Consider the following 24,977-nt stretch of genomic DNA (forward strand, 5'->3'; position numbering starts at 1 on the left):
TCTCCATGATTGTCCAGGCTTTTGGCTCCAAACCATGACAAAGGAGAAACCTCTGATTTAAAAACAGCTCCTAGGCCCATCCCCATATCACAGAACAGCCACTGTGGGCTGAGTCAGTATCTAGGGATACCCTGTGTCCCCCTTGTGCTATGTTGTTTGAGTAGCATTCTCCTGAGTTGGTCACATTGTATGAAAATTTATTCTGACTTCCTAGAATCTCCTATTTCCCTCCATTTTCCCCTAGAAGTAGCATACAAGAAGTTACTCCTTTTAAGAAGCTTAATTAGAGAAAGACATAGCTTAAGCAAGACCTCCCTGCCCAACCTTTTATCTTTTCTTTGTTCTGATTTTCCTGTCTTTCTCATCTTCTGGCTCCTCTACCTCAAGACCTCTCAGTAAATACGATGTGTTGTTTCATGTTACTCATGTACTATGAAATAATTATGGTAATTTCTTTTCTGTTGATGTCTTTCATTTGCCTAATTGGTCCAACTTGCAGTTTCCTGTCACTATTTCAATTCTTCAAAGTGTAAGCTGCATTCTGACCCTAAAAGAAATTAGAGATGACAGCATATGTGGAATGCAAAATGTGATTTATGAGGCTGGTGGTGGTGATGAATGATTTTAATCCCAGCCCTTGGGAGTCAAAGTCAGGCAGTTCACTGTGAGTTCAAGGTCAACCTGGTCTACAGAGTTACTTCCAGGACAACTAGGGTTGTTGTACAGAGAAACCCTGTCTCAAAAAACAAACAGAAAACCTGTTTTAGTGTCTCTCCTCTTTGAGAATTAGACAGAGATAGGTGCATGCTCTCATTATAGGGATTTTCCTTCTTTTAATCTCTGTGGAGTTATTTCTCATTGGAAAGGCATATTAATTCTAGAACAGCTGCATGTCCAGCCTATTAGAATAAGCTTTCTGAGACAAGCTCTCTCAGGCTGACACAGGTGTCCTTTCCAGGGCAATTACCTTGCTTTCCTCTTGATTGCACCTTCTTAAATTAAGTGACTGTATGAACTCTGAGTTTTAAAATGATCCATTTGAGTGGTTCCCTTGCATGAGTACTATTCCTTAATAAACTACCTGTTATCAAGGTAGTTCTGACTTCACTTTGTAAACCTCTTTTCTTATGTCAATATAGGATCTTCAGACAGTGAAAGTGAAATGAGATGGATGTACATGTGGAGAGGTCTCTTGAGCTATCATGTCTTTTATTTATTTAGTTATTCAGAGACTGCCATTTTCAAGGCAGGGTTTCCCAGTTTAAAACTCATGGCTGTCCTGGGATTCATTTTATAATGCAGTCTGGTCTTGGACTTGCAGAGATACTACTGTCTCTGCCTCCCAATTGCTGACATTAAAGGCATGTAACAACACCACCCACTGAGTTTTCAAGTCTGTTGGGACTTGGATGGACCATGAGCCAGACTGCAGTTCAGTTGGTACATGTGGTGACTTGGACATTGGCTTTGTACTCTATTCCTCCAAGTATGGATTTACTGGGTAATGTGAGACTCTGCAGCCCTGGAATGGGAGGATATTTCTTGCAGTACACTGTCCTGTGTTCACACATGGGCACTGCTTTTGGATGACATAGGAAGAAAGATTAGAAAACTGTCTGGTTTCTAAGAGTTCTGAATACTGCTTTCCATTTTCAGGTTTGTATTATAAATATAGCAAATAGTTTAATAACTTGTAGAAATTTTTTATTTGAATCATCTTTCATGAATACATGATTAGAATGCTTGTAACGTTGTGTTGCAACTAACCACAATGATGTGATTCAATGAAGTTTAGTTCCAGTGTAGAAAAGGAGTTTCTGATGTGCAGATATTTCTCAAGTGTGCATGGTGATTGGCAGGTAGATAGGGTAGATTCCATGTTATGTGACAAACTCCATGAAATCAGATTTAAAAATATTCTTTTATTTTCTTTTTTGTGCCTCATGGAGCATTTGTTTCTCATTTTAAATTTAAATTATATAAGGCTTGTTTTACATGTCAATCACAGTTTTCTCTCCTTTTCTTAATCACCTGCCCCCTACCAAACCCCATAGCATCATCTTTCTTCTCCCCAGGGAGGGTGAGGCCTTGAACTCAGAATGCAGATTATAGTGCTGCCCAGGTATTGGAATATAGGGTGTGTTCCAAACCACCCTTTTACAATTTTTCTTATTTACTTACATGTGTCTCTTTGTATGTATGTGATTCTTTATGTGTGGAAGCTGTGCATATGTTTCATTGTTTGTAGTAAATATCAGAGAACTAATTTTCTTTTTGTTTTACTGAGACAGGGTTTATCTCTGTAGTTTTGCAGGCTATCCAGGCATTCACTCTGTAAACCAGGCTGGCCTCATAAACAGAGATACACTTGCCTCTGCATCCTGAGTGCTAGTATTAAATGCATAAGTCACCAACACCTGGCTCAGAGAAGACTTTTGGATGTTTGTCTTTTACAGTTATCATGTTTTAGACATGGTCTCTACTTTGCTGTGCCACTTAAATAGACTTGGCAGGATTTCTTATGTCTGCATTTTATCTGTCATCTAAAGCATTGGATTATAGGCATTTACTGTAGTAACTGTCTTTAGAATGCAAAAGTAAAAGGATAGTTGTAAGGTGAGTACGTTATCTGTTAAACCATTTTCACAGTTCTAAAGTTTATTATGTAGAAATTATTGGAGTGAGTCTATTTTGAGACACAGACTCTTTCTAATCCTGTCTGCACTGGAACTGGATTATGTAGTAGCTATGCTAGGCCTGGAACTTACAGAGATCACCTGTTCTGCCTTAAGTGAAAACACTTCAGTAAAAAGATATTTTTGTTGGATTTAGTACAGATATTACTAGAAAGAATGAGTTTTGGAAAAGAGTTATCTTGTGATAGTGAACGACACTTAAGCATTGATACCAAGACATTTGACTGTTTTTGATGACTTTTAAGTTATATTTCAAAGGGTTCTTAGGTAGTCCTCTCTCTCTGCATGTGTATCTTTCTTTCTGTGTGTGTCTCACTGACTACATTTACTTGTCTCTGTCTCTCTGTGTCTCTCTGTTTCTCTTTGGTAAAAATATAATGCATCAGTTCCTCCTTAGACTTGGCTGGGATTCTGATGTAAAAAGGTAAAAACATTGGTCAGAAGACTTCTGCACTATGCCTTACACTACATGAGGTTCACAGTTCTGTCTTTGTAATCTTCAGAAAATTGCTCCTTTCATCTGGGAAAGGAGTAAATCCATATACAAAAGGTTTTATATTTTTGTCATCAAATATGGTTCATTGGTATTTGAGATATCACTGAATTAGGAAGGTTTTCTCTGTCTATACAGAAAATGGTATCAGTTTTGTATAGTTGTCAATACTAATTTTCAACTTGATAAGATCTAGATTCAGACAACAGACTTCTCCAAGAACAACTATGAGAGCTTATTCAAATCATATTATTCTCTGTGGTATGTTTATGAGACATTAGTTTTTATATTAAGTTCATTGATTTGAGAAGACTCTTCCCCCTTTTAGAAGTATTAACACCATTCAAGTGCATGGTATTTGTACTGGATTATATAATAAGGACCAATATTTATTATTTTCTGGATCCTGACTGTGAATACTAAAGCTAGCAGTGGAATCAACATATAGTTGGGAGAATGCATAGAAAATACACTTGCTTGCTATTTGGCTAGAACACAGACTGTTTGGAGTTTACAGCGATATTTCTGCCTTAATGTCTTGACTGACAATCCAATACTGAAGGGCTCATGGAGAGCTGCTGACTCTGAAACAGATTTGGAACTCCTTCAGAGAATGCCAGAGATTATACTGCTTGCAGTGGACACCTGAATTTGTGGTAGATTCTGGATTCATAGGAGAACAAAGGAAAGCTGCACGTGTGGAATATAACAGGCATGATAGTAAAGCTGTGTGTGCTAGGGATGGCAAACCCTAAAACATCTATATTCTCTAGTCTATGAAGCTCCAGAATATTATTATTAACAGGAGCAGATGTTACTGAATTCATTTCCTTAAATGTTCTTGATTATATGATATACACTTTTTTCCTCTTTTTGAAAATTTTGAACAGTTTTTAAAATAATGTATACCTAGGCTACTTTTAAAAATAATGTATACCTAGGCTACTGTAGACATTTCAAATGTTGGAATTTTAAAATGGTATAGGATTTCTAATTTGAAAGCATTTTACATTATGATTAACATGTGACTTTGTGATCCATAGAGACAAACATCTTGTTTTATAGGGGTTACTTAAAATTATAAATCAAGTGAACTTCACCTAAAGTTACTTTCACTCAGGTTATGTTATCCATTTAAAAGAAAAGAGAGTAATCCACTTCCCTGTTTCTTACTCAAAATGAAAAGCACATGGAAATAAATTCATGGACATCTATAAGGACTCTTGTGAAACACTTTTCATAGAAATCATTTAAAAAGAAATTTGACTATTACTCTGTGTCTCTAATGTGTAACTGATTACTGCTCTCTATAACATAAGTCATGAAACCATATACATAAACCCAGCAAACAACACACTCAAGACGTGGTCTTCATACATCAGCATACTCATTCATACATATTTAACAAAGAAATAGTTGGAAAAATTTTTATAAGAGGTGGAATGAAGAGAACATTGGAAAGTGTTGTACAAACCTTTAAATAAAATGCATTGTGATACATTTTAAATAAAAAGACGAAATGGGGCCTGGCGGTGGTGGTGCATGCCTTCAGGCAAGACAATTTTCTCATGTCTTCTGTCTTGGTTGTTGAGATGACAATACAGGAACTACCTAATTCACAAAGAATTGGTTACACCTGAGAGGAATTTACTAAATTAAATGTTTGAAAATGGTAAAAACAGTCATTAATCTGGATCATTTGAGGTGATAAGATCCACCTTTAAGTGCGTGGTAGCAGTGCACACCTTTAACACCAGCATTCAGGAAGAAGAGGCAGTGTGAATTTCTGAGTTTTAGACCAGCCTGATTTCCAGAGCTACACATATAAATCATTTCTTGAACACACACACACACTCACACACACACACACACACACACACACACACACACACACAGAGAGAGAGAGAGAGAGAGAGAGAGAGAGAGAGAGAGAGAGAGATGGAGAGAGAGAGAGAGCACAAGAACAACAAATATAAGCAAACAGAGAATATGATACACTTATAACCTGATTCTCACTTTCTGGCAGGAGACAATGTATAACTAAACATTATTGAAGAAGGAAGCTGTCTGGTTTTGCCTGCTTGCTCTAGATCTCACTAACATATTCATTCTTTTACTAGCATTAGAGGCTACTTCTTTGGAATTTTTGTGTATAATGAGACATGCTGACATGTCCAGCCTCATGGACTGGAGAATTCGTGGATTCCTCACTTCATTTACCCTAAGGCTGAGAAACCATCTACAGCATACTTCAAATTTCCATTGGTAGAAAACCACGGTTGGACTACCTGGACCACAGCTTGTGAGACATTCTAATAAATCTACTTTATAGATCCATGGAGTGGTGCACCCTTCTATCCCATTCAAGGACCAAAAGTAATGCAGGTGTTTTTTGTTTTTTGTGTTTTACCTGTCCTTCAAGAAAGATGTGCTGTCTAACAATGGTGCTCATTAATACATTCTTCCTAGCTCAAGATCCTCTAAGTATTCAAATTTACACAAACACTATTGTTTCTATTATTTTTCATTTGCCTAGAGTTTGCTCTGAATTTTAGGAATAAACTAAAAACAAGAAGGAGCCATCTTCCAGCCTTCTGAAGGGGAAGGCCCCTTTTTATTGGAGATGTGGTTCTTTCTTTACTTCCCAAGTTGTGTAAATTCCCTGTGACAACCAGGAAGAATGTATCCTCAGTTCATCTGATGTGAGCGAGAAACCACAGAACAAACATCTCCATTTGTGTCCTTAAATCTCTCTTTAATTTTTAATATTCTGGGAGCTCTTTCATTTGTGGGACAGGGAATCACTCCACCCACCTACTATGTTGGGCAACACAAGTTAGCTAGTCCTATTAAAATTATGGAGGGAGCTTCATTCTAGCCACTGGCTCCCATATACCAAAAGAGTCAGGAATATTATGGTGGAGGTTCCACTGAAGCCCCCTCCCCCATCTTCCTCCAAAACCTGCTGAACCTCAAAAAGCAAAATAATGACAAAAAATGAACCCTCCCCCAGAGATACCCATGAACACACCCACAGGATATTTAAACAGTGCCACAGAGATCAGACTGGTGTTTTTTTGGGTCTCCATTTCCCATCTCCTCTATGGAGGAGTGGAAGGCCATCCAGGAGGGCTGTAACTGTTAAGCGTTAGGTTTTTCTAATTCATGTTGATTTGGATTGCTGTATTCTCACAGACGACAAGGGGGAAGTTCTTATGGAGACCAGGAAAATAGTAGGGTCTGCAATCTCAGCCAGGGGCCAGTGCTATTGAAATGCATATGGTTTCAGATTTAGAAAAGATTATTTTCTTGTATGGAAGACATGGCCACGAAACAAAATACTGTGTTTTTAAGCACACTCTAACCATATGGGAGGTGCCCTTGTCACTCAAACCTCACTATCCAATTGGGCCCTCCATGTGATCAGCCAGTCAGAAATGTTGCAGGGCTCTTCAGGAAACCAGGCTTCAGGCTTGACTTTGAAGGGGAGCCAGTGGTTGCCTGTGCTGTGGTGCAGTTGCTACTGCAGGGAGCTGAGCTGAGAACTTCAGTCATCTGGGAAACCATAACATGGTGAGCTAGGGGATGCTGTCTGCAGATGGGGAGAACAGATGGATAGGTGTGGCAGACAGTGTGGTGGGTCCTCCCTGTATCTGGAGGGAGAATTCTGACTGATTCCCTGTCTTATGAAGTCCCATTTGGTCCTTGCAAATTCTTCCACCTAGGAGGAGCTTTCTTAATAACTTTGCTCTTTGAACTTATTATACTCAGATTGTTGGGAGCAGGGATCTGGGTGTATGTACATGTTTCTAGGTAACTTCAACATATCTGATGTATATATGGAAAGCAGCTTGCCTAACTCAGAGAGGCCTAGCTTTTCCAATATCTTCTTGACATTCAACTCTCTACATTTACCATTTATATGTAATCTCCAACTATAGTTAATTTTGTGCAGGTTGTCAAGAGGCATCTCACGGTTGGGTGGAGAACTGGTGATATAAATGATTTTCCAATGCTTAAGAAATCGTATGTCCTCCATAATAGATTGAGCCAAGGGCAGACTGCCTCTGAAACACCTACATATTATAAGTATATGCTAACCAGCCTTGTTTGGATGCTAGGATACACATTTCTTCACCAGGATTTTACAGACATTTGGCTCCAAACCATTACAAAGAAGCCACCCCTGATTTATAAAAAGCCACTTGACCCATCCCTGTATGAAAGAACAGACCTCTGACAAGCAGCTGAAGGAGGGATTACAGGGTCACAACAAACCTTAAATCCTGGTATGGCATGTGCCACTATCATCGGTGAACTTTCAATTCAGTTGGGACTTGAATGGACCATTAGCCAGAATGGAACATGAATTAGAGTGTAGTTCTGTTGTTATATGTGGTGACCTCGGCAGTGGTCTTTGTCCTTGGTGCCTGCCAGTATGGATTTACTGGGTAATGTGAGACTCTGCAGCCCTGGCACAGGAGGATATAATTCTAGCAGTATCACTGTCCAGTGTTCACATGTGGGCATTGCTGTTGACTGCAGTGGGGAGACAGATTAGAAAACTGAAGGTCTGGTTTCTAGAAATTCTGAATATTGCATTCCACTTTCAGGTTCGTATTAAAAATTTTAGCAACATGTAGAAAAATTGTGATGTTGATCATCTTTCATGATTACATGAACGCTTGTAACTTGGTGGTGCAACTAACCACAATGATGTGATTCAGGGAAGTTTAGTTCCAGGAGAGAAAAGGAGTTTCTGATGTGCAGAGATTTCTCAAGTGTTCATGGTGCTGTGCAGGTAGATTTGGCAGAAACAATGTTATTTGCCATAATCCATAGAATCAGATTTAAAATCATTTTTCTTTTTTTTTCTTTTGGTTCAGGGAGCATTTTTTCTTTCTTTAATTTAAATTAGAAACAAGCTTGTTTTACATGTCAATCACAGTTTCCTCTCCCAATTCTCCTCCCTGCCTCTCACTGACCCCCTATGCCATCCCACTTTGCTCCCCAGGGAAGGTGAGGCCTTCCATGAGTGAGCTTCAAAGTCTATCATATCATTTGGAGCAGGTCTTCGATCCACCCATGTGTCTCTCGGATGACAGAGTATTGCTTTACATTGAATGGGCTCCCAAAGTCCACTCCTATACTAGGTATTAATAATAATCTAATACCAGAGACCCCATAGATTGCCCAGGCCTCCTAACTGACACCCATGTTCAGGGGGCCTGGAGCAGTCCTATGCTGGTTTCCCAGCTATCATTCTGTGGTTCATGAGCTCCCCCTTGTTCAGGTCAGGTGTTTCTGTGAGTTTCTCCAGCCTGGTCTTGACCCATTTACTCATCATTCCTCCCTATATGAAACTAGATTCCAGGAGGTTGGCTCAGTGTTTAGCTGTAGGTGTCTGCTTATGCTTCCATCAGCTACTGGAGGAAGGCTCTAGGGAGGCATGTAAGGTACTCATTGATCTCATTATCAGAGAAGGGCATTTTAGTTGAGGTCTCCACTATTGCTTAGATCATCAGTTGGTGTCATTCTTGTAGATCTCTGGAAACCTCCCTAGTGCCAGATCTCTCTGCAAACCTAAAATTGGCCCTCCTGTTATGGTATCTCTCATCCTGCTATCCTCTATTCTTATCCTGATGCAAGCCTGCTGCTCCCCCATTTCTTACTCTCTCCTCCTCTACTCCCCCTCTCATTCTCCCAGCTCCCTCTCCCCTGCCCTCATGCTACCAATTGGCTCAGAAGATACTGTCCCCTTCCCTTTCTCTGGGGTCCATGCATTTTTTCCTAGAGTACTCCTTGTTTCCTAGCTTCTCTGGTGTTTAGGATTGTAGACTGGTAATCCTTTGCTCCATGTCTAAAATCCATATGTGAGTAAATACATAACATGTTTTTCGTTTTGTGACTGGGTTTCCTCACTCAGGATGGTTACTAATATCCTGCCTACACTAACACCTTGTGCACAAACAACCGATTCTACCCCTCCCCATATCCTGCTCTAATGACTTTATAAGCTAGTCTGAGAAAAATAAAATTTGCAACTTGATCAGAATCCTGTCCTGTGGTAGTTGTTTTTGTGTCTCTTGTCCCCATCCCCTATCTCTGTCTTGTCCTGCAGGTCAGGACAGGGATTCTGTTTTTGGAAGAAATATCAGTTGGTCAAGGTTCAGAAACAGCATAACAAGTGTCAATTCGAGATAATTTTGTGAAAGTTGTGAAGTCCGTGTTTATATAATTTCTATACACATAGAATTGTAGGGAGCTGATTACATTGGACAAGATCACGCTTTACCTTTCCTAAGTTTTCTTTGGTCTTTTGACTAAAAGTTGACTTATTTTCCCTGCTTTATTTCTTGACTTCCCCTTACCAAACCCTTCATTCTTTCAAACTGTATTTTATACATTTTTTATTGTTGTATCTTTGGGACAAGACTAGTCCTAATATTATGTGAATCTGTGCACATTTTTTCAATAATCAAAAACTGTAACATAATTATATTCATTTTTGTTGATAATTATGGACATTTCACAAATTTTCTACATAAAATTTATTATGTCATCAGTTCCTTAAGGTTTGTGTTGTCAGAAAGTTTCTGTGGAGACTCAGTTTTAGTTTTTTTTTCTTCCATATGGAAAATGATTGCCTCTTCCCATTTCTTGGTATATCCGTGTTTACCAATTGTTGCTATCTTCATGTATGAGTCTTAGTACTTAGGATATTGATATTATTAATGCATTGGCTTTGGATTTTTGGTTTTGTTCTGTTTTGTTTTTTTGAGACATGGTTTCTCTATAACTTTGGAGACTATCTGGAACTCACTCTGAGACCAGGCTTACCTCATACTCATAGAGATCTACCTGACTCTGTCTCCTGATTGCTGGGATTAAAGAAATGTGCCTCCCACTCCCGGCACCTTTGGATTTTTAAAACCTCATATATTACTGTCTCTATCTCCTAATTAGCCTCAGGTATCAACATGACAAATATTAGGATCATCTGAGCAAACATTTATTGAGTGTGTTCTTTGATCAGAATGTCTGATTTCTGCCTGAAAAATATTGTATTGACTGATGTCTCACATGAGAAGAAGAATTCAACTGAGGTGGCAATGTCTCTGAACATGTATGCCCCTGGACTGGCTAAGAGAGCTAGCTGAGCACAAGTTTGTAACAAAGCTAAAGAGAAAATAAGAAACAATGGTTCTACATGTTTTACCTTCAGTGACTAAATTGAGTTTCTATCCTAAGCTCCCCCAAAAGTTAGACATTGGCCTAAGGGTAAGAACATAATCAGTTCATTACCAGAAGAGCTGTTACTTAGATAATTTAATCACTGCAAAACTGAAGAATGTTGGAACAAAAAATGCTACTTTATATGTTATTTCTTTGCTGTAATGGACATAGGAATGTTGACTTTTCAAAGAATGTTGAAGATATCGAGACTTTAAATGGCAAAAGCCATGAAAGCTCTCAAAGTGCTGTTGTTGTAGGACATGAAAGATGGGAATTTTGAGAATAATGGCAGACCCTGTCTGTCAGAGTCAGGATTTCAGTGAGTAAAAGTCCCTGCAGGGCACCATGCAGTTGTACTGATCTACCTGCCTTGAGTGACATTTGTCATAAGATACTCAGGATAAAGGGCATGGCTCCTAGGACACAATGTACATTCAGGTTCCTGATGGACTGATGCTCTCCATCAGGTAGGGAAGCATTCAGGATAAACCGTATTCTCTATGATTTCTTAGTAATCAAGGACATATGTAAGCTTAACAAGAAAATTGTTCTTAGGCATTAATATTATATACCCTGTATGGCTTGCAATTTTCATAGTATCCTGGCAACTACACCTGTATTGATCCTGGAAATTGCCACTATTTTATATTTCTGATAAAGATATAAAAATTCTGTTTCCTCAATAAAACAATCATATCCTTGTCTTGCTGTGGCCCTCTAGGCCGATCCTGGCTTCATTCTTCTTTTGAATGTATTGGGTGATTTTGGCCACGTTCTTAGAAGATTTCATGAAAAATTTATGTATAGTTCATTTATATGATATATTGGCCCCAAATCTTTGTTAATCTCTACAGATTCCAAAAAGTCAATAAGGCTGCGTTTAAGATTATTGTGCTGATGTCTTAGACAAAATATTGTATTTGTTGATGGTTTTTATTGTTGACTCTACAGTGAAAAGGACACAACAAGGAAGATATGAATGTCTCTGTTTTTTTTAAGAAAGGAGCACTAATAGTTTCTTTTAACAATACATTAATGGAAAAGAGACTGTAATTTTCAAGGTTAAAACACCATTAAAGTAAAGACACAGTGGTGCTCTGCAGCAGTCCCAGGGCTGCTGGCCCCTCTGCCAACCTCTCGCCCTTTAGGAGGCAGGCTGGGCAGACAGCAGGGGCGGCCATGTTTCTGCCACGCAGCATCAAGGCTGACCACAAGGACCTCATCCACGATGTGTCTTTCGACTTTCATGGGCGCCGGATGGCCACCTGCTCCAGCAACCAGAGCATCAAAGTTTGGGATAAAAGTGAAAGCGGAGATTGGCATTGTACTGCTAGTTGGAAGACACATAGTGGGTCTGTATGGCATGTGACGTGGGCTCATCCTGAATTTGGACAATTTTTGGCATCCTGTTCTGTTGACCGAACAGCATCTGTTTGGGAAGAAGTAGTAGGAGAATCAAACGATAAACTTCGAGGACAGAGTCACTAGGTGAAGAGGACAACTCTACTGGACAATAGAACATCTGTTACTGATGTGAAATTTGCTCCCAAACATATGGGTCTGATGTTAGCAACCTGTTCAGCAGATGGCATAGTAAGAATATATGAGGCCCCAGATGTTATGAATCTCAGCCAGTGGTCTCTACAGCACGAGATCTCATGTAAGCTGAGCTGTAGCTGTATTTCTTGGAACCCTTTCATCTCTCCTGCTCATTGCCCCATGATCGCAGTGGGAAGTAATGACAGCAGTCGAAAAGCAATGACCAAGGTTCAGATTTTTGAGTACAATGAAAACACCAAGAAATACTCAAAAGCAGAAATTCTTATGACAGTAACAGATCCTGTTCATGATATTGCCTTTGCTCCAAATTAAGGGAGATCTTTCCACATCCTGGCAATAGCCACCAAAGATGTAAGAATTTTCACATTGAAACCTGTGAGGAAAGAACTTACTTCTTCTGGTGGTCCCAGAAAATTTGAAATCCATATGGTGGCTCAGTTTGATAATCACAACTCTCAGGTCTGGAGGGTGAGTTGGAACATAACAGGAACAGTGCTAGCATTTGCAGGAGATGACGGCTGTGTGAGGTTGTGGAAAGCTAATTACATGGACAATTGGAAGTGTACTGGTATTTTGAATGGTAAAGGAAGCCCAGTAAATGGGAGTTCTCAGCTGGGAAACTCAAATCCTTCACTAAGCTCAAATAATCCAAATCTTCAAAACTCATTACATGGATCTTCTGCTGGCAGAAAGCATAGCTGAGTCAAGCTAATTGGAGTAACTTTGCTGTTTTGCTGTTTGTTTCATGCACACAGGAATGGAACTCGAGCTCTTTTCCCCTTCCCCAGTGATGATTGATCTCTCCCAAGATGAACCAGCAGCCTGATCACTACTAAACACAGTCAAAAAGGCCTTTAAAATTACAGTGTATATAATTTTTTGTACTAGTCAGTTTAATGACTCTATAAATGGAGGACTTTTTGTTGAGACGTCATTACCAAAACAATTTTTTTTAAGGTTCTGGAAACTAACTTGTGTTTAAAAACTGAAAAGATTGCTACTATCCTCATAATTAAACTGTTGGGAATAGGGAAAATATAGCTTTATTCTAATTTGGAGAAAAAAAGTGAACGGGCCCTGTTCTTCATTGAAAGCCTAGGAAGATAGCCCAAGTTTATGACTCTATCCAGCAATGCCCTTAGCTTATTGAAGGAGTAGGCAAAGTAATTCCTTGTCTCAGGAGCAACACTATTCAAAAAATGGCAAGTTTGATTCAAGCTTTTTTGGATCCACAAAATCATGGCAGATTCACTAAATTTTTAAGTGACTATGCAAACAATAAAGCTGCAAAATATAAAGATGATGGATTTTTGTTCTGTGGTAAGTTCTTCACAACACTACACATCTATGTATTGGACAGTCAAAGCCCAAGTGCAGAGTCTATGAGAGTTCATTGCATGAAGCAGTGAAGATGAAGCTGAGTTGCATTTGAGACCACAGGATGTTGAGATACCCATGTTATGAGACATCTGTCATGGACACTTTCATATGAGAAATGGAAGTAGCAAACATGTGAGATAGATAAGAACTGAAATCTGGGGATTGTCTCATATTTTGATCATATTTTTATAATGAAGCTTGTGTGGCATCAGAGAGTAGAGCTACCAGTTGACTGGTTTGGAAAACTAGATAGATTGGAGACTGGAATTAGTAAGGAGGGGCTGAGAGAGGATCTTTCTCTGTTTTTGATTGAGAAATGGAAGAAGTAGGAGTCACTAAAGGCTGCTCAACTGGTTCTCTGATCTTTCAGGTTCTTACCCCCATATATGACTTCTGAAGTTTTCTTCATAAAATTACTCATGCCGGGTGGTGGTGGTGCATTTCTTTAATACCAGCACTTGGGGAGCAGTGGTAGGTAGATCTTTGTGAGTTTGAGACCAGCCTGGTTTACAAGCACTGTTTCCAAGAGAGCCTCCAATGCCACAGAGAAACCCTGCCTCAAAAACCAAAACTAAATAATAGATTACTTATATTAACACTTTATGAGGTTCCTTAAAAGATATGCTCAGTAAACTAAAAGGAATAATTAAGACTTACAGTGATCGATTAAATAATAGATTATTAACTTTATATTTTTCAAACTCTACTGAAATGTAAACAACAGCATTGGGAGATATTAGATAAAAAAGAAATCTCAAATTAAAGCAACCTATATACTTTAGAGATACTTTGACCTCGGAATAAAAACCAAGATATGTGTTACATCAGGGAAGAGGTTTTGCTTTTGTTTCCACAGGACGGCGGCGGGGGGGGGGGACCCAATGAACACTGAAATGGATAAAGATTATATTCAAACACTAAAAGATTTCTTAAAACAGACAGTAGTTCATCAGACAGCATTGCCATTCAATCTAAACTAATTAATGAGACTATGTGTGTCACTGTGTTCTGCTTTTCTGGGACAGTTTTGGATGTAGTAGTGGTACAACTATCATATTTTTACATGTCTAAAAGACATTTATTTACTATACTCATTACAATCAGGGTTCTGATGCACATATGTGTTTGACCATTAATACCAAAAATATAGTAGACTGCTTTAGAATTAGTGATGGTATGGCCTATATTTAGGCACATGAAAAACTGGGAAAAATAAAAGTTTAAAATGTACAAGTCATTGAAAGCAAAGTTGTTATAACAAGCTTCTCAAAAAATATAACGTGTTAAAAAAAGTTCCTCACTAGCCTCTCTGTCCAATTTGAGGATAATCAACCATGTGTTAATTACTCCCAAATTGTGTGAAAAGAAAGCTGAATACTTCATGTAATTTATCATGGGGCCTTAGGTGTGCCCCAACAAAAATTTCATAGTCTTATAAATTCTGGTTTGAAAATAAACTTCAAATATAGTCTTTCTCGGTAGGATGGGTTCATTGTTTACTCACACAAAAGGACATGTCATACTTCCTTGTGAACCTTCATGCATATTACCTGTGCTAGTCTGAATGTAATTGCATCCCATAAGCTCATAGGGAATGACACTCTTATGAGGTTGGTTTGTTGCTGTAGGTATGGACTTATTGAAGCAAGAATGTCACTGGGTTGGTGTATACTGAGATCTCATATATGTCCAAGCCATGAACAGTGTCCCAGACACTTCCCATTGAATGTGGTCAATATGTGTAATGCCCAGCAGCTTCTACACTGCCATGTCTGCCTGCATTCTACCATGTGGCAACATGATGATACTTGATAAAACCTCTGAAAATCTAAGCTACCCAATTAAATATTTTTCCTTTAAAAATTAGCAATAGCCAGAGTGTGGTGGTGCTTGCCTTTAATCACAGCACCCAGGATGCAGAGGCAGGTGGATGAGTTTGAGAACATCCTTGTCTACAAGAGCTAGTTCCAGGAAGCCTCCAAAGCCACAGGGAAAACATGTTTTAAAAAGTAAATTGAAATATTAGCCATGTACGTTTTGTCTCTTCACAGCTATACAAACAAAAACTTGGTCAATACATGATTCATTACCCTTTATAGAGGAGATTTGAGAAATCATGACAAGTTTCCATTATACAAGATCATATTATACATAGGCTTGTGAAATTCTCATCATATGTTATTAATAAAAAACCTAGTATTCAATTATAGCCATTCTTTGTTTCTATTTTTTGTGGAACTCCTAACAGTGGGAACAGGAGTTGTCTTTTTTTTCTTTTTTTTTTGTATTTGAATTAGAATCAAGACTGTTTCGCGTGGCAATCCTAGTTCCCTCTCCCTCCCCTCCACCCCTACAACTCCCTGTAAGGGGCCGTGGGCCCAAAACTATGCGGCTTAAAGCCCACCTTTGTAAGCCTTTTAATGACCTGTAAGTTTGCAGCTTAAAGCCAGCTCTGTGAGCCTCCTGTAACCTGTAATTAGATATGGTTTGGCCAAGCGGAACTGCTAACTGCTTCTGTTCCGAGAAAGGGTCTGGAGCTTTTCTGTTCGCTGTTCCAAGAAAGACCACTAGATGTTCCGGCTGACAAGAAGAATGTTCCAGTCCCAGCAAATACCTGATGTTCCTTCTATTGTTCCCCCCAATTCTATTGTTGCAGGGCTATTTAAGCCCACTCTAAGCCCCAGTAAATCGAGACCTTGACATTGCACAGACGGACTCTTGTCCTTTCTTGCGCCCCATGGTCTCCATTTCTCTCTCGCCCTCATGACCCCTTTAGGTGACAACCCCCTCGAGACCCGCGAATAACCTGGCCTGCTGGACGGGTCATCACGTGATACCCCAGGATGACTCAGGACATCCCAGGATGGCTGAGGACACAACAGGCTGTCACAGAACACAACAGGATGACTCTGGACACCCCAGGATGACACAGGACACCCAGGGATGACATAAGAGACACCAGGGGGACACAGGACACCTGAGGCTGACTCAGGACACCCCAGGATGACTTAGGACACCCCACGCTGACTCAGGACACTCAAGGATGACTCAGGACACCGCTGGATGACACAGTATACCACAGGCTGACTCAGGAAAACCAAGACTGACTCAGGACACACCAGGCTGACACAGGACATCCCAGCCTGACTAGGGACACCCCAGAGTGACTCAGCACAACCCAGTCTGACACAGGACAGCCCAGGATGACACATGATAGCCCAGGATGACACAGGACAGCTTAGACTGACTCAGGACACCCCAGGCTGACACAGGAAATCCCAGGTTGACACACAACATGGCAGGCTGACTCCAGACACCTCAGGCTGACAAATACACCCCAGGATGACACAGGACAACCCAGGCTGAGACAGGACACCTGAGGGTGACTAAGGACAACCCAGGCTGACTCAGGACAACCCAGTATGACACAGGATATCCCAGCCTGACTAAGGACACCCAAGAGTGACTCAGGAAATCCCAGGCTGACACAGGACACCCCAGGATGACTCAAGATTCCTCAGGATGGCTCAGGACACCCCAGACTGGCACAGGACACCCCGGCCTGATTCAGACACCCCAGGCTGACACAGAACACCCCGGGATGACACATGACACTCCAGGATGACTCAGGACACCCCAGAGTTACTCAACACACCCCAGTCTGACACAGGACACTCCAGAATGACAAATGGTACCCCGGGATTTCTCAGGACATCACAAGACGACTGAGGTCACCCCAGGCTGACACAGAAAACCCCTGGCTGACACAGAACACCCCAGCATGACACAGGACACCCCCTGATGACTCAGGACATCTGAGCATGACACAGGACATCCCAGTATGGCTCAGGACAACCCAGGCTGACAAAGGACATCCCAGGATGTCACAGGACACCCCGGGATGACTCAGGACACCCCAGGATGACACAGGATATCCCAGGCTGACTCAGGACCCACCAGGATGACACAGGACAGCCTAGACTGACTCAGGACAACCCAGTGTGGATCAGGACACCCCAGGATGATACAGGACACCAAGGGATGACTCAATACACCAGTCTGACTCCAGAAAGCCCAGGGTGACTCACGACACCCCAGGCTGACATAGGATACCCTAGGGTGACAGAATACAAAACAGGATGACTCAGGAAACCCCAGGATGACACAGGACACCCCAGACAGACTCAGAACACCCCAGGCTGACACATGACACAACAGGATGAAACAGGACACCCCTGGCTGACACAGGAAATCCCAGGGTGACACACAACACGTCAGGCTGACCCAGGACACCTCAGGCTGACAAATATACCCCAGGATGACACAGGGCACCAAGGGTGACTAAGGACAGCCAGGCTGACTCAGGACACCCCACGCTGACTCAGGATACCCCAGGATGACACAGGACACCCCAGGATGATACAGGAAACCCCAGGCTGATACAGGACAACCCAGGCTGTGACAGGACACCCCAGGATGACTCAGGACATCCCAGGATGGCTCAGGATACCCCAGGCTGTCACAGGATACCACATGCTGGCACTGGACACCCCAGGCTGATTCAGACACTTCAGGCTGACACAGGACATCCCAGATCGACACACAACACCCCAGGGTGACACATGACACCCCAGGCTGACTCAGGACACCCCAGGCTGATTCAGGACACCCCAGGATGACTCAGGACCCCGCAGCCAGATATAGGACACCCCAAGATGACTCAGGACACCCCAGGGTGGCTCAGGACACCCAGGATGACACAGGACACCACAGCCTTGCTCAGGACAACCCAGGCTGTGACAGGACACACCAGGATGACTCAGGACACCCCAGCATGGCTCAGGACATCCAGGCTAACTCAGGACCCACGAGGCTGACACAGGACAACCCCGGCTGACAAAGGACTCCTCGGGATGACTTAGGGCACCACTGGCTGGCACAGGACACCCCAGGCTGACACAGGACATCCCAGAGTGACACAGGACACCCCAGGGTGACACAGGACACTCCAGATGACCCTGGACACCCCGGATGACTCAGGACAACCCAGGATGTCTCAGGACACACCAGGATGACACAGGACACCCGAGGCTGGTACAGGACAGCCCATGATGACTCGGGATAGCCCAGGATGGCTCAGGGCACCCCAGCCTGATTCAGACATCCCAGGATGACACAGGACACCTAAGGCAGACAGAGGACACCCCAGGCTGACACAGGATACTCCAGGGTGACACAGAATACCCGAGGATGACAAAGGACATCCAAGAATGGCTAAGGCCCCCTAAGATAGAACAAAACATCCCGGGATGACACAGGACTCCTCAGGATGACTCAGGACACCCTACGCTGACTAAGGATACCCCAGGCTGACACAGGACACTCAAGGCTGACAGAGGACACCCCAGGCTGACACCGGACACAACAGGATGACTCTGGACACCCCAGGGTTACTCAGGACACCCCACGATGACTCAGGACACTCCAGGATGACTTAGGATAACCCAGGCTCTCACAGGACAACGAGGACGATACAGGACACCCAGTCTTACACAGGACATCCCAGGATGAATCAGGAGACACTAGGATGACTCAGGACACCCAGTTTTACACAAGATACCCCAGGATGAATCAGGACTCCCCAGGATGAATCAGGACACCCCAGGAGTGCTCAGTACACCCCAGGGTGACACTGTAGACCCATGGATGACACATGAGACTCCAGGCTGACTCAGTACCACCCAGGCTGACAAAAGACACCCAAGGCTGACAAAGGACAACCCAGGATGACACAGGACACCCCAGGATGACAGGGACACCCCAGGATGACTCAGGACACCCCAGGCTTTCAGAGGATACACCAGACTGAGTCAGGTCACCTCACGCTGGCACAGGACACTGGAGGATGACACAGGACAACCCTGGCTGACTCACGACACCCCAGGCTGACTAAGGACTCCCCAGGATGACTCAGGACACCCCATAATGGCTCAGGACATCTGAGGATGACAAAGGACACCCCAGGTGTAGAGACTCGACTTGTCTCAGCTTTAACCCACGACAGCCATGAGGTTCCACCTGAGTGGGGGTGTGTGAACCTGGAAGCTTCTTGGAACGCAACGACGATAAAGACCAAACACAGGCATCTTGTCATCTTTAGAGAGCTCTCAGTTCCATGTTTTGGAACTAGAGCTATTTTTTTATTAGCCGTATTTTCTGGTGTCCATTATCCATCTGGCTAGTTCCACGAGGTAACCATTTCTCCTTTGTTCTCTCTCTCTGCTCTCCTGCTTTGCTCCTAACCTTCTCTGCTCCTAGGTTACTCCACACCACCAGCACCTCTGCCCAGGTGAGGCCTAGTCAGATGCTTAGGCACAAACAGATGCAAATAAGAGGCACATCACCCTCAGGCCAGGTAAACAGCTACAGCCTGGTGTTAATTAACAATACAATGGCGACTCTGGGCCACAGCTGTTTATGTGGCCAGGGCCTGGAACACAGAATATTCCATAACAGGGATATTTGCTCCCCCACCCCCTAGATGACACAGGACACCCGAGGCTGACTCAGGACACCCCGAGTGATTCAGGACACCCCAGGATGACTCAGGATTCCCCAGGTTGTCTCAGGACACCCCAGGATGGCTCGGGACACCCCACCCTGATTCAGACACCCCAGGCTGACACAGAACACCCCGGGATGACACATGACACTCTAGAATGTCTCAGGACAGCCCAGGCTGACACAGGACACCCCAGAATGACACATGATTGCCCTGGATGACTAAGGACAACCCAGGATGACTCAGGACACCCCAGGATGACTCAGGACACCCCAGGCTGACTCAGGACACCCCAGACTGGCACAGGGCACCCCAGCCTCATTCAGACACCCCAGGCTAATACAGAACACCCCGGAATGACACATGACACTCCAGGATGACTCCAGGATGACTCAGGACACACCAGCCTGACTAGGGACAACCCAGAGTTACTCAACACAGCCCAGTCTGACACAGGACAACCCAGGATGACACATGGTACCCCAGGATGACTCAGGACATCACAGGATGGCTCAGGTCACCACAGTCTAACACAGGACACCACTGGCTGACACAGGACACCCCAGGCTGATACAGGACACCCCAGGCTGATTCAGATATCCCAGGCTGACACACAACACCCCAGGGTGACACAGGACACTCCAGGATGACACAGGACACCCCAGGCTGACTCAGGACACCCAGGCTGATTCAGGACACACCAGGATGACTCAGGACACCCAAGGCTGATTAAGGACATCTCAGGGTGACACACAACTCCCAAGGTTGAGTCAGGACACCCCAGGCTGACTCAGGACACACAAGGATGTCTCAGGACACAGAAGGATGGCTGAGGACTCTCCAGGTTGACACAGGACACCCCAGGGTGACTCAGGACACCCCAGGATGATTCACGAACCCCCAGTAAGACACAGACCCCCCAGGATGACCCAGGACACCCAGTCTTACACAGGACACCCCAGGATGAATCAAAAGACCCAAGGATGACACAGGACACCCCATGGTGACACAGGAATACCCAGGATGACACAGGACAACCCAGGCTGACTCAGAACTCCCCAGGATGGTTAAGGGCACCCCAGGTTGACTCAGCACAGCCCAGGATGACACAGGACACCCCAGGCTGGATGAGGACAACCCAGGCTGACTCAAACACACCAGGATGACTCATGAAATTGCAGGATGATGCAGGAAATCCCAGGCTGACAAAGGACACCCCAGAATGACTCAGGACATCCCAGCCTGACTAAGGACACCCCAGAGTGGACTCAGGACAACCCAGGATGACTCAGGATAACCCAGGCTGACACAGGACAACGAGGACAATACAGGACACCCAGTCTTACACATGACATCGCAGGATAACAAAGGACACCACAGCTGACACAGGACAACCCAGGGATGACTCAAGACACCCCAGGATGACTCAGGAGACCCCAGTCTTACACACGACATCCTAGGATGAATCAAGAGAACCTAGGATGACTCAGGACACCCCAGACTGACACAGGACTCCCCACAATGACACAGGACAACCCAGGGTGAGACAGGACACACAAGGCTGACTCGGGACACCCCAGGCTGACTCGGGACACCCCAGACTGAATCAGGAATCCCCAGGCTGACTCAGGACGTCCCAGGTTGACTCAGGACACCCCAGGATGACAAAGGACACCCCAGGCCAAAACAGGCCACCCCATGATGACTCAGGACACCCCAGGAGGCCTCAGGACACCCCAGGATGACATAGGACAACCAAGGATGAACCAGGACACTCCAGGATGACTCAGGACATCCCAGCCTGACTGAGGACACCCCAGAGTGGACTCAGGACAACCCAGGATGACACAGGACACTCCAGTTGACACAGGATACCCCAGGATGACACAGGAAATCCCAGGCTGACACAGGACACCCCAGGATGACTCAGGACACCCCAGGATGATTCAGAAACCCCAGGCTGACACAGAACACCCCGGGATGACACATGACACTCCAGGATGACTCCCGACATGCCAGCCTGACTAGGGACATCCCAGAGTTACTCAACACACCCCAGTCTGACACAGGACACCCCAGGCTGACACAGAACACCCCAGTCTGACACAGGACACCCCAGGATGACACATGGTACCCCAGGATGACTCAGGACATCACAGGATGGCTCAGATCACCCCAGGCTGACACAGGACACCCCACGCTGACACAGAACACCCCAGTCTGACACAGGACACCCCAGGATGACACATGGTACCCCAGGATGACTCAGGACATCACAGGATAGCCCAGATCACCCCAGGCTGACACAGGACACCCCAGGCTGACACAGAACACCCCCTGATAACTCAGGACACCCGAGCGTGACACACGACACCCCCGGATGACTCAGGACATGCCAGGATGACTCCGAAGATGCCAGGATGACTCAGGACACCCCATGATTACTGTGGACACCCCAGGGAGACTCAGGACACCACGAGTGATTCAGGACACCCCAGGCTGACACAGGACATCCCAGGGTGACTCAGGACACCCCAGGTTGACACAGGACAACCCAGGATGGCTCACAACATCCCAGGGTGACACAGGACACCCAAAGATGACACAGGACACCCCAGGATGACACAGGTCACATCAGGCTGACTCAGGACACCCGAGGTTGACTCAGGACAACCCATGATGTCAAGAGACACACCAGGATGACAAAGGACACAACAGGATCACCTAGGACACCCCAGGATGACTCAGGAAACCCTAGGATGACACAGGACACCCCAGACCGACTCAGGATCCTCCAGGATGATATAGGACACCCCGTGGTGACTCAGCACAACCAAGAGTGACTCAGGACACCCCACACTGACCAGAACACCCCAGGCAGGCTTAGCACACCCAGGCTAGGTTGACAGGCTATGTCCTCTCCCACCCATCCTCCCCGTCCTCCCCCATCCTCCCCACCTGTCCTCCCTGTCCTCCCCGTCTTCCCCGACCTCCCCGTCCTCCCCATCCTCCCCGTCCTCCTCCATCCTTTCTGTCCTCCCCATCCTCTCCCATCCTCCCCATCCTCTCCCATCCTCCGCCGTTTTCCACCGTCCTCCCCGTCCTCCCCATCCTCCCCGTCTTCTCCGTCCTACCCATCCTCCCTGTCCTCCACACCCGTCTTTCCAGTCCTCTCTGTACTCCCCGTACTCCCACCCCCGTCCTCCCCCGTCCTCCCCCATTCTCCCCATCCTCCCCATTCTCCCTGTCCTCCCCATCATTCCAGTCCTCCCCATCCTCCCTGTCCTCCCCCTTCCGCGCCCGTCTCCCCCTCCACGTCCTCCCGTCCTCCCCATCCTCCCCGTCCTCCCCGTTCTCCTCCATCCTCCCCAGTCCTCCCCATCCTCCCAGTCCTCCCCATCCTCCCAGTCCTCCCTCGTCCTCCCCGTCCTCGCCCGTCCTCCCCAGTCTTCCCCATCCTCCCCGTCCTCCCCATCCTCGCCGTCTTCCCCCGTCCTCCCCCATCCTCCACAATCTTCCCCGTAGTCCCCCGTCCTCCCCTGTCCTCCCCATATTCCCCGTCCTCTCCCGTCCTCCCCGTCCTCCCCGTCCTCCCTGTCCTCCCCCGTCTTCCCCCATCCTCTCCGTCCTCCCCCGTCCTCCCCGTCCTCCCCGCCCTCCACGTATTCTCCGTCCTCCCCTGTGTCCTTTCCGTGGATCCCAATGATCCGCGGCGTCTCCGAACCCCACCCCGCCCCTCAGTGACGACACAGAGACGACGTAGAAACCTAGGAACCGTCCTCCTATTTCCATCTGGATGCTTTCCAGGGCGACTGTTGTCATCATCATCATCATTATTATTATTATTCCTTTTATTATTACTATTATTGCTACTATTGTTATTATTATTACTGTTACTATTGTTTATTAATGCTATTATTATTATCACTATTTGTATTATTATTGCTATTATTATTATTACTATTATTATTTCTATTATTACTGTTATTACTATTATTATTGTTATTTTTACTATTATTAATACTACTATTATTTTTATCATTTCTATTAGTATTATTATTACTACCATCATTATTACTGTTATTACTATTACTATTGTTATTACTATTATTTTTATTACTATTGCTATTATTATTATTGTTATCATCACTACTATTATTATTAGTGTTATCATTATTGTCACTATTATTACTATTGTTATTTTATTATTACTATTATTGTTACTATTAATATTAATATTATTATTATTATTATTATTATTATTATTATTGGTTTCTGAGACAGGGTTTCTCTGTGTGTGTCTATGGACCCTATCCAGGCCTCCGCCCTGTAAACCAGGCTGGCCTCGAACTCACAGACATCCACCACGCCTCTGCCTCCAGAGTGCGGGGATTACAGGCGGTGGCGCCACCGCCCAGCTCGGTTGCTGATTTTCAGGTTGGCGCCGTGGGCAGAGGGTGCAGCGGCTCCAGGAGGTGATGAGGACGGTGAGGAGGAGGAGGAGGAGGAGGAGGAGGAGGAGGAGGAGGAGGAAGAGGAGGAGCGGCGTCTGAGCGCCATCGGGAAGGAAACCGCAGCTTCGGTGTCACGTTCAACGCGAGCCTGAGGGGAGAGAAAATAAAATAAAAGCATTGGTGTCCTTGCACACTTCTGCTCGGTCAGCGTCTGTGCGTCCTGTGAATGCAGCCGCCGCAAGGCCTGGAGGCTCCAGACGAGAGGAGAAATCACAGATCATCAGCTTCACAGTTTTCAAATGCTGCTAAAATAAAACAGCAGCGCTGGGAGACGTCAGATAAAAATAAACTGTAAATTAAAGCAGGCTGCATAATCCAGAGACACTTAGAGATCTGGTCAGAAAGCTGAAAATGCAACAACAGTGCTGGAGACGTCAATAAAATGAACTGTAACTTAAAGCTGGGTGCGTAATCCAGAGACATTGGGAGCTCAGGACAGAAACCTGAAAATGCAACATCAGCGCTGAGACACATCAGATAAAATAAACTGGGAATTAACGCAGGCTGCATGATCCAGAGACACTGAGAGCTCAGAA

At 44.5% G+C, this 24,977-nt stretch overlaps 1 pseudogene; it reads left to right on the forward strand.

Annotated features, from left to right (window-relative positions):
* The first annotated feature begins 11,604 nt into the window (after positions 1–11,604).
* Positions 11,605–12,687, forward strand: LOC100764449 (annotated as a pseudogene).
* The last annotated feature ends 12,290 nt before the right edge of the window (positions 12,688–24,977 follow it).

The sequence above is a fragment of the Cricetulus griseus genome, unplaced genomic scaffold, assembly GCF_003668045.3.
Source record: "Cricetulus griseus strain 17A/GY unplaced genomic scaffold, alternate assembly CriGri-PICRH-1.0 unplaced_scaffold_16, whole genome shotgun sequence".
Taxonomy (NCBI): domain Eukaryota; kingdom Metazoa; phylum Chordata; class Mammalia; order Rodentia; family Cricetidae; genus Cricetulus; species Cricetulus griseus.